The sequence below is a fragment of the Epargyreus clarus genome, unplaced genomic scaffold (genome assembly GCF_041222505.1).
Source record: "Epargyreus clarus isolate Ecla_fem2 unplaced genomic scaffold, WU_Ecla_fem_2.2 ptg000007l, whole genome shotgun sequence".
Lineage (NCBI taxonomy): Eukaryota > Metazoa > Arthropoda > Insecta > Lepidoptera > Hesperiidae > Epargyreus > Epargyreus clarus.
In genome coordinates, this window is record NW_027332215.1 from 23,622,277 (window position 1) to 23,632,270 (window position 9,994).

Here is a 9,994-nt window from a genome sequence, read left to right on the forward strand (position 1 = left end):
GAGAGAGAAGTTCCAAATTTATGAACGAATATTTTATTTTTAATTGCAAAAATATGGTTAAACACTTCAAATAGTTAACAGTATCAGCTATTTATGCTGAAAGAGTGATTAAATTAATGTATAATGTTCATGGTTTAAATAAAACCAATTTTATTACTTCCGGATATACTTACAAGAATGGAGCGATTTTTTGACTATAATAAGAAAACTTGATGTACATATAAATATATTATATGTATCGTAAATGTTATTGTTATGTACATTAGTAATATATAAAACAAATATTTAAACATTAGGATGTTATTTAGGTAAAGAAATATAAATTTGAAAATCGGTTCATAGCAACCCCAGTACAAATTCTCAAGTTAAAACTTTGACGTCAAGTCTGCACGGGTTACCGTTATCTTATCGCAATAATATTATATATTTAAACGTTTAAGGTCCAAAGGAAAAAAATAGAGGGTATGCGTGTCAAAATTTGCAAAAAAAAAATCTCCATACTAGCTTGGGACACCCTAGTGTACATACATAATTTATGCTATATTACTTAATAATGAAGTAAAGTTATTAAGACACTTTATATTTTCAGAATACATGGACTTGTAGCTGTTATAGTATTAAAATCTAAAAATAAAAAATAATGAACGATTGGCAAGGTTTCAAACAAACATACACCCCCTTTTTCAACTGTATGGGTTGATTTCCTAAAACGGTGAACGTATAGGTACTGGAGCCTAAGTTTTAAGTTAAACTTTGAACAATACATCGGTTAAAGTTGCATTCAATTTCATGCAGTTGTTTTTGAGAAATGTACGTACAAACATTCAGACAGGTGGGCAGACAGATCGGCGCTCAACATATCGCCGCACAATTTTGTCCCTGGATCACGACGTAAACAGTATGTTTAAAACACACTGTCATGAGATCCAAATCGGTAGTATTTTCTATAGAGGCACCTCTGCATCGACAGGAGTTGAAGTTCAATTTTTCATCATATGTATCTGCTTAACAACCTTATTATAAACAAGCAACAAATCCCTGACTTCTAAAGTATAGGTTGGAGGCACCTATGTATCATCTGGTTTAAGGAGTTGAAGATAAAATGCAGCTGCTTTGCTTGGGTGCTTTTCGAAAAGTGATAAATGGAGCAAAACCACGCTTTTTTCACAATTATACTATTTACTGTAGCTTAATGGATTCCTAGATTGAAAATGATTTTCTACTTTTTAGTTGATTTTATCTTAATAGCGTGTTTTTTTAGCTTTTTGAACTATATTTCTTTAATTAATAAATTTCTTATACCATTCTATTTATACAGAATTAGATTTATATAAAGATATTGTTAAATTTTATGGACGGGAGACGTGAAAGCCGCGGCGCGGGCAAACCACTTCTACCGGCCGCGGTTATGTGTTCTTTCTTTATGTCAATTTCGGTGAATTAAGTCTACTTAATTGAGTTTTTCATCATAGAGTCTATACATTTTAAGGCATCGTAGTGTCTATACATTTTAAGGCTTTGTCATAAATCTTATCTAACAACTACAATTCGTCTATACAATTCTGTAAGAAATGATCCCCGATTAAGGAAACCCGTACAATACGAAGAGCTCTCCATGCCTACAGTGGCAATGCTATTTCCAATAGTGAGGTTCCGTATAAGGCGAAGAAAATACATAGGTGGTACATACAGAAACACAGCCCGGTCCCTTAGAGATTAGAGTCTGACGTCGTCTTGAGCCCATAATTCCGCCAGAGCTCGCATTTGTTATGAAAGTTCTTCTAGACACTGGTTAGATAGGCACAAATAGCTGGTTAAATTTGAAAGCTCCGCCATGTTTACTTATCGACTTACTGTATGCTTAAGATGTTTACGACACAACCTAATTTAATTAAAAGTTATCTAAAATGAAACAAATATTATTCGGGTGTCTTTACTGCTTACAGTATAACGAAATAATATAATTTTTGAATGATTTGATTTTCGTAATAGGTCATCTAAAATAGAATTGTATTAAAAAATGAATTAAATTTCCCACGGATTGCGGCTTGGTACGTGTTTGCATATATGTGTGAAACAATTGATTTCATTACGTCAGCGAAACACACCCATCTATCCATCCGTCAAAAAAGTAAAGTTATTCGCATGAAAATCCTAATCAATCAATCACAAGTTACATTAAACAACACCGAACACGGCCAGTCATTGGATGGATGACCGATCGCGAAACTTTCGAATTGTTAAGCCATTTCATCGATAACGTTTTCTTTTATTTATCTACGAGTTTCCTTGAGTGCAACACACGTGCAGATATTTTAACTCAAGGATCGTAGTGATAGGTTAAAAATGTTTTTGTTATGAGGACTGATATCCTGTCGCAAAATTCCCGTGGCGTGATCAGATTTTCATCAGATTCTAAGGATCTGAGAATTAGCTATTATATAATTATAATTATTGGTAATAACCAATCCTTATTATAATAACTAATTTGTCCAGACAATGTGATAAATTAATTACTTTATCCGGCTATTACATATAATAGCTAAAGTTATAGGTTAAAGTTAGTCAAAGTGAAAAGTAAATTTTAAGATTAATCGGTAAATCCTAAGAGCAGCAGCATTTTAATTCAGTATGTAATTAAATAATACATACTGAATTTACATAATGTAAATTTAATATATATAATAGTAATAAGGCATGTCTTTTTATTAATCCATCCTATAGCTGACAAACGTACATCGTGTACAGAAACTGGGCATAAAACTTCTCGACATTTATATTTCGACATGTGGATTATTGTAATATAACAAAAAATAATTATACTTATGGACAATTTAAATAAAATCTTATAGTCATAATCTATATTTTTTTATTACTTTCTACAATTTTATAAAGATACTAGCTGACCCAGCAAACGTTGTATTGCCATATAAGTAAAAAAATGTTAAGAGTGAACAACCCTTATGACTTAGGGATATGAAAAATAGATAGTAGCCGATTCTCAAACCTACTGAATATGCCTATAAAATTTGGTGAAAATCGATAAATGTGTTTCGCAGGAGTACGGTAACTAACATTGTGACACGAGAATTGTTTAATTAAAAAAACCTTTTTCCACGAACTAAATTGTGAATCTAAACCATTCTCAAGTCCCCTAGAACACACACAACAAATTTCATCAAAATCAGTCCAGTCGTTTAGGAGGAGTTCAGTGACATACACACGCTAAGATATATATATATATATAAAGATTGTATATAGTAGCTGGTTAATATGATTAATTCCGTGTAAATTATTACTACTGTCAAATTGAGTAGATATTATACCTACATAGATACTGGCTAGACGTTATGTATAGATAATATCCGGATTTATTACTTTGACTGTAACATATAGGGACGCAGAACCGCACCCAACTTAGTTTGACAAAAATCTTGATTGTAGCATAACATTAGTATTTAAAAACGGGATTTAACTGTAACATTATAAACAAAATTAAATTGCAAGTGGAATCGACATAATGAATACTATGCTACAATCAAGATACAAAATAAATATTTTCATTAAACTAAGTTGGATGCGGTGCGGCGGTAATCGTGTTTTAATTGTTTTTGTAAATACAAAAAGATTGGTCTGAAAGACAATCGGAAACTCAATCAAATCTCGTACCAAGCAAAACTTTGTATAGGCTTCTTTAGCGCATGCGCATGTAGGTGAGGGGGGGCAGGCTAGCAGAGTGCAGGGGACGCAGTCTGGACGCATTCGGGGACGTGTGCACCTGTCTGCATCGAGCGCGTAGTTGCTCTCGAACTATTTACGAAATGTCCTTTACGCACCCTGACCGTTCCCAAATCTAGTTATTGAGTTGGCTTGCAAGCTCGTTACGGCATTTACGTATTGAACTTATTGTGCGTCGACTGGTATTGGCTTAGCGTAATGCTGAAACAAGCTTGTTGTTTCAGCATTACGCTAAGCAATGCTTTTTCGAGGCCTTAATTGGGAACTTTTACGTAACATTAAACATATGAAATTATTTTGCATTGACTAATCGTTTATTGATTAAGCTTGCAAGCTTAGGGCCACACGTGGCACAACGCATCTTTAGCTTATGACTTAACTTTGCAAACCAAATGTACTCATATCGGTTTTGTGTACGTTTTGTTATTCATAATTGCTTTGATTTCAATAGCATTTGCATGATATTGCTGCATTTAAATCATAGAGGCATGCATAGCGTAAATGCATTATATCCCTTGAAATATCGACTTCAATCTATCTTTTATATTTTGTAGACTCACTAAATGTCAAACAAAGCATCGTCATTGGAACATCTTTGATTTTTCTTTCGAATTTCATATACTTTGCTTTCGCTTAAATGTTTAGCTTCAAGCGATTAGTGGACATACAATTGTGATTGGAGGCACTCCTCTAATTTAAGGATTTGAAAATTGTTGTCAGAAGGGACTTCGCTTAATTGTTCCTTTTCCTTCATTGTTCCCTTATTCAAATAATTTTAATGTTGTTATCGACACTGATCGCTTAAGCTTTAGGGTCCTATATTATTTTTGTAGAAATAAAAATACATTAAGTATATGTAATTTTAATACGTAGGTATTTTCTAAATACAACAAAAAAATATACAAATTTTAGGTCATTATATTATTAACTTACAATTAATATACCTATATCCAGATGTAATCAACATTTGGACATAGGTAGGTCTAGTCTATCTATAAATCTTACATACAATATTATCAACTAAAGCCTACTCTTTAAAGCCTGATATCGTTGAAGCATTCAATGATTTTACAAAATTAACATTTTTCTTTGATATGGTTTGATATGATACATGATGGATTCGTATTCAGAAATTGTTTGCAGTGAATGTGAAATATCTAATGCTACAATTGCGTTGCTGCCTATATCATGACTCAGTTTATAAAAATCTATGTGTGACTATATATAACAATGCTCTTACTACATGGTAATGAAATGAAAACTTTACAATCCATGTCAGTATTTTATAATCTTACTTTCTTCTAGCTAATTTGTACAACTGATATATTATATAAGTATGTATAAAATAGTATGCGTGTAATAAAGTCATGCGTATCTATGTACCTATGTATGTGATTGTAAGTTCATACAGTTTTTAAATGTGTGCTTAATGAAAGTCTTGTAGAATATTTTGTACTCACGAACCACGGACATGTGCGACTATTAAAATACATAATATTCGTCAAAAATCGTACTGGTCTGACGCGAAAAGCTATCAAGTATTCCGACCATATTAATTAAGGGTGGTAAAGTCGAAGAAAAATTGTTAGCGACGTTAATATTCTGAATATATTATTCGTAATTGATTGTATTTTAGGTATGTTTCAACAAATAGCTTTTTTGTTGTTCATGTATGAGACTCAACCAGTATAGGTATGTGAATTTTATCAAACATCTCGACTTGATTACTAATATATTTTACTTGATATACAAATACGCGAAGTTAAAACAAGCTCATGCAATTCCAATTCCACGGTAAGTAATATTCCAAATTGAAAATATTTTTGTAATTTATAGTTATCTAAACTAAAGCACGAACACGATTAAATAACGAAAAGAAAATACCAGTACTGCGGAAAAATTTTGAAACATGCGTTTTATGCAAATACCTCGCAAATTGAACTTAATCCTGTTTATATTACGGCTCCCATTTCCTTACTGTACTGTACACCATTAACGTACGCCACGCGATAAATAACTTTTGCCGCAACGACTGTATAATGAAACGTTTTATGTACAGCGATGTTGTTCTACCATCGTAAATACATGCGGATAGAGTCTCTTTTCACGTACAACCGACCACGTTACCCGTCATTGTAAAATAGCACCAAAGCACATCGGATGCAATGCGCAGAATCGAAATGCAGAGGCGAGGATGCAACGTTATTTCTAATGGCATAAGGTAGAATGGGGAATGGTGAGGTCTAATAGATCACGTGGGAACCCCACCCCGCGAGCCCCTTCGAACACGATCGCATAAGTGCCATTGAACCACACCCATGGCCACCGAACGCAAAATAAACAAAGTACACCGCGACTAGGTCGCAGTACCACGTGCGATGCGTTTATGCCCTATGTTTAGTGTTGGCTACCTAGCGTGTATTTTGGTGTTTGTTATCACAGTTGCGGGTGTAGCGAGTGCCGGAAAGTCGCCGTCGGCGGACTGCTGGTACGATCGCGACGGCTTAAGGCGCCGACTGCGCCCTCGGACGCCCTCTTTGAAACTGAACCCTCAGAGTTTTTACTATATACAGCGCGATTAGGTTGGGCTCGTAGCGTGGAGAATACGGTCCCGCACAGGCGCGCAGTTTGTCGTCAACGATCGATGCGGGCAACGACCTTGCGCCGCGCCGTGGGCATGGCATTATGCCGACGCCATCGTCGTTCACCATCGTAAGCATCGCCAAATTTTTGGATATATGCACGGCCGAATCCGACGGCACGAGCTAGTGCAGCTCTGGCGAAGCGCCTAAAACCGTAAACTTACACGAAGACAAAATAATAGTATGATAGTGTGCAATCGCCTTAATAATAGGTCGGGACGCACAGATATTTAACAAATGTATAAATAGAACGGCAGATAACTGAATTCAGAACACGAAGTCCAAAAATGTAAACAAATTGGCGCACTAACAGCCATGTCAAATTAACGAACCGAATACGAAAACGTATAAAACGAAAGACAAAAATGAATAACATTTTACAAAGCTTGCGTTCATAGTAGTGTGCACAATTTTCCTAGAAGCGAGAGAGTTTTCATTACAAATCCGTCCACAACTTGATGCTGAAGCTCAATATTTAATTTGAACGGGATATTTAATGTAAACTCGCCTCCGCAATTGAAACATCGACGCGTTTTAATATTGACCAATATTTGTTTAACGTAATAGTAAACTTTAATTTTAATGTTATCTGAATATTGTCAATAAACATTAGAAAAGCTTAAACAAGAATCGCATGAAATATATAAGAATACTTCGTATGTCGTGCTACGCAAAAATATAAATCTGAAACTTAACAGTCTCACCATGTTCATTGTTTAATACACGAGTTCGAAAATGTCACGTTTCACAATAATCAGTAACATACCAAGCACATCAGCATCGAACCAATATGCATTTATTTGTCCAATAATATATGTTCGACAAGGAAAAAGAAAATGTACAAGCTCCAAGTTAACATTAGTAACATACAGTTTTATAAATTAAGTGCCACTTAGTTTGAAGGTGAAGGAACGTCCTGAGGAATCCTCCATACATCGGAATTCTCCTTTCAGTTCACAGATATGTGAAATTGTTACCGATATGCGGTTAGCGAACGTGGAGTACTCCTAAGGTCCCGTTTATATCTACAGACATTTAACCCAAACTAGATAGAAAATCCGTGACTAGTAGAGAAACTATGATTTGATAAACAAATGATATTTGTTAGTAGGTTGCCATTTTGTAGTGGCATAACACACGTTAAACTCATATACCTAAAATCAAACAAGAAACCAGTATATAGTCCCTTGAGTTTCGTAATAGTAAGTAAATAAAGTATTTTCATTGAAACCCGTAGAATTACAGAGGGACGCATTGACCAATAAAATATTAATTTTCGTATAGACATTGTTGATACTGTTTTACTTTTTATCAACTTAGGAGACTGAAACGATTTCATACATTTCTGGGTCGAACAATGTAACAAGATAAAAATGGTGTGAATTTAAATGGTACAAGTTATTAGTCCCTCACTGGAAATTATATAGGTTTCGACAAACCGAAATGGAAGTTTAGTTAAAAAAGAGGTTATGTTGCAATCTTTAATCAGATACACCTGAAGGTGAAAAGTCGGTTTTAAGGACTAATTATTATTAAATTCAATGAAAAATGTTAGTCTGTATAGAGTGGTACAGAGGGATAGAATGTCTGAAAATAAAACAACAGCATATGACTATCCGGTCGCGCGCTGTTGTAGTCGATAATTCATTCATCAACTCTCATACGCCATCACCCATACCTTCAATCAATATCACCTCTTCACCTATATCTTCAGGAGAGTCATATTCAGCTAATAGTGTTACATCCCCATCAAACAATAATTCATATCTGTCGGATAATGTTGTGCAGGAGGCATATGCCGAAAACCCACCCACCCATTGCTGACAGCAAACGCGCCAGAAAGAAGTGGAGCAATGAAATGAATTTTCATCTGGCGTACATATTTAGAAATCACACAAATAGAAACTTGTACAAGAGGGTATTTAGATGAGCTTTATTCCCAATTCTGCAAAAAGTTCCCACATATGGATGTATCGAAACAAAGAGTAGGTGACCAAAGAAGCACAATAATAAGAAATAAACTACTTTCACAACAACTATTAGATAATATTAGAGAAGAAGTTACCTACATTAAATATACAAAAAAGGAATCATCTATCCCATATCCTTAACCGCCAAACAGATGTAACAGATAAGAGAAGAATGATATGGACCACTAAAATGAATGAAGTTATTATCCAAACCTATTACGAAGTCACAGAATTAGAAACAAATTTAACAACATATAGAAATAAACTTTTTGACAAATTCATCAAACACTTCCCACATCTTTCACACCTTACAGAACAACGCATTGCAGACCAAAGAAGAGTAATAATCTATAACAAAATGTTGCCGGAAACAAAAATAAACCAGATACAGCAAAAACTATCATTAAAACTTCATAGTGTTTCTACAAATTTAAGACATTCACACATTCATACAGAATCCTTAACGCACGAAAATAACACGCAAAACATTCAGATAACACAAACACAGATACAATTACTAGAACACGAAGAGGAAGAAATACAAATAACAACGCATACACAAAATCAAATTCAGGAATATTTTTCAGAAGTGTTAAAAGTATTCAAAAATTCAGAACCCACATTAAGACTCTCATTACCCAAACAAAAAAGTACCAAAAGACTTATTAGTGCAATAGAGTATTTAAACAATACTTTAATACCAAATATAATAAATAACGAAACAGATTTTGAAACATTACAGTTAGTTATATATTGTGCAGCGTATGAAGGTTTTAAACATAATGGAAGCATAATTAGAGATATACAATCAGACGTTCATTATAATACACAAAACCTACGTGGCAACTAGTTTTAGAAGAAAGGATAGGAAAACTTAGAGCACAAATAGGAAGATTAACAGAAAACTATAAAGGAATACGTAGTAAAGGATTACAAAGAAAGGTAGAGGAAATAAAACGTATATACAAATTACATTCACAGCACGAACAACCGAATACAGAACTATCACACTTCCTAGATACCCTAAAACAAAACCTTAATGCATTATCTAGTCGATTTCGTAGGTATAAAAAAACAACTTTGAGAAATACTCAGAACAAGCTTTTTCATAATAATGAAAAAATGTTTTACAGAACCCTCACACAAAATACAAATAGTAATAGTAATAAATCACTAATAGTACACTAACTCTACCCACAAAGAAAAGTTTAACTGACTTTTGGTCAAATATCTGGTCCAAATCACAGGAACACAAAGAGGCTAGTTGGATCCAAAACGATAAGGACAGTTTAACAGATTTGCCGGAAATGACTTTTGAAAATATTGACATAGACTTATTAAAACGTGTTATAGCTAGGTCTCATAACTGGAAGGCAACCGGGTCTGACAAAATCCATAATTATTGGTACAAGAAGTTCACTTGTACGCACGTTCTTTTGCATACACATATAAACAACTTTATTAAATCACCTAACACACTTCCTCATTATTTTACACACGGTATCACATATATGCTTCCAAAAGACCCGACTGATATGAGTGACCCTGCAAAATACGTCCAATTACATGTTTACAAAATATTTATAAAATCATTACATCATGTATAAGTGAAATCATATATATCCATGCAGAACAAAACAATAT

The 9,994-nt window shown here is 34.0% G+C and overlaps 1 protein-coding gene across 1 annotated transcript in view; it reads right to left on the reverse strand.

Annotated features, from left to right (window-relative positions):
- The window catches only part of LOC140743701 (coiled-coil domain-containing protein AGAP005037), a 275,840-nt gene extending 267,426 nt beyond the window's left edge, over positions 1 to 8,414 (reverse strand). The window contains exon 1 of the mRNA XM_073075193.1: positions 6,150 to 8,414. The gene's annotated coding sequence lies outside the window, so the exon portion shown is untranslated. The remainder of the gene's footprint in view (positions 1 to 6,149) is intronic.
- Between the last annotated feature and the right edge of the window lie 1,580 nt (positions 8,415 to 9,994).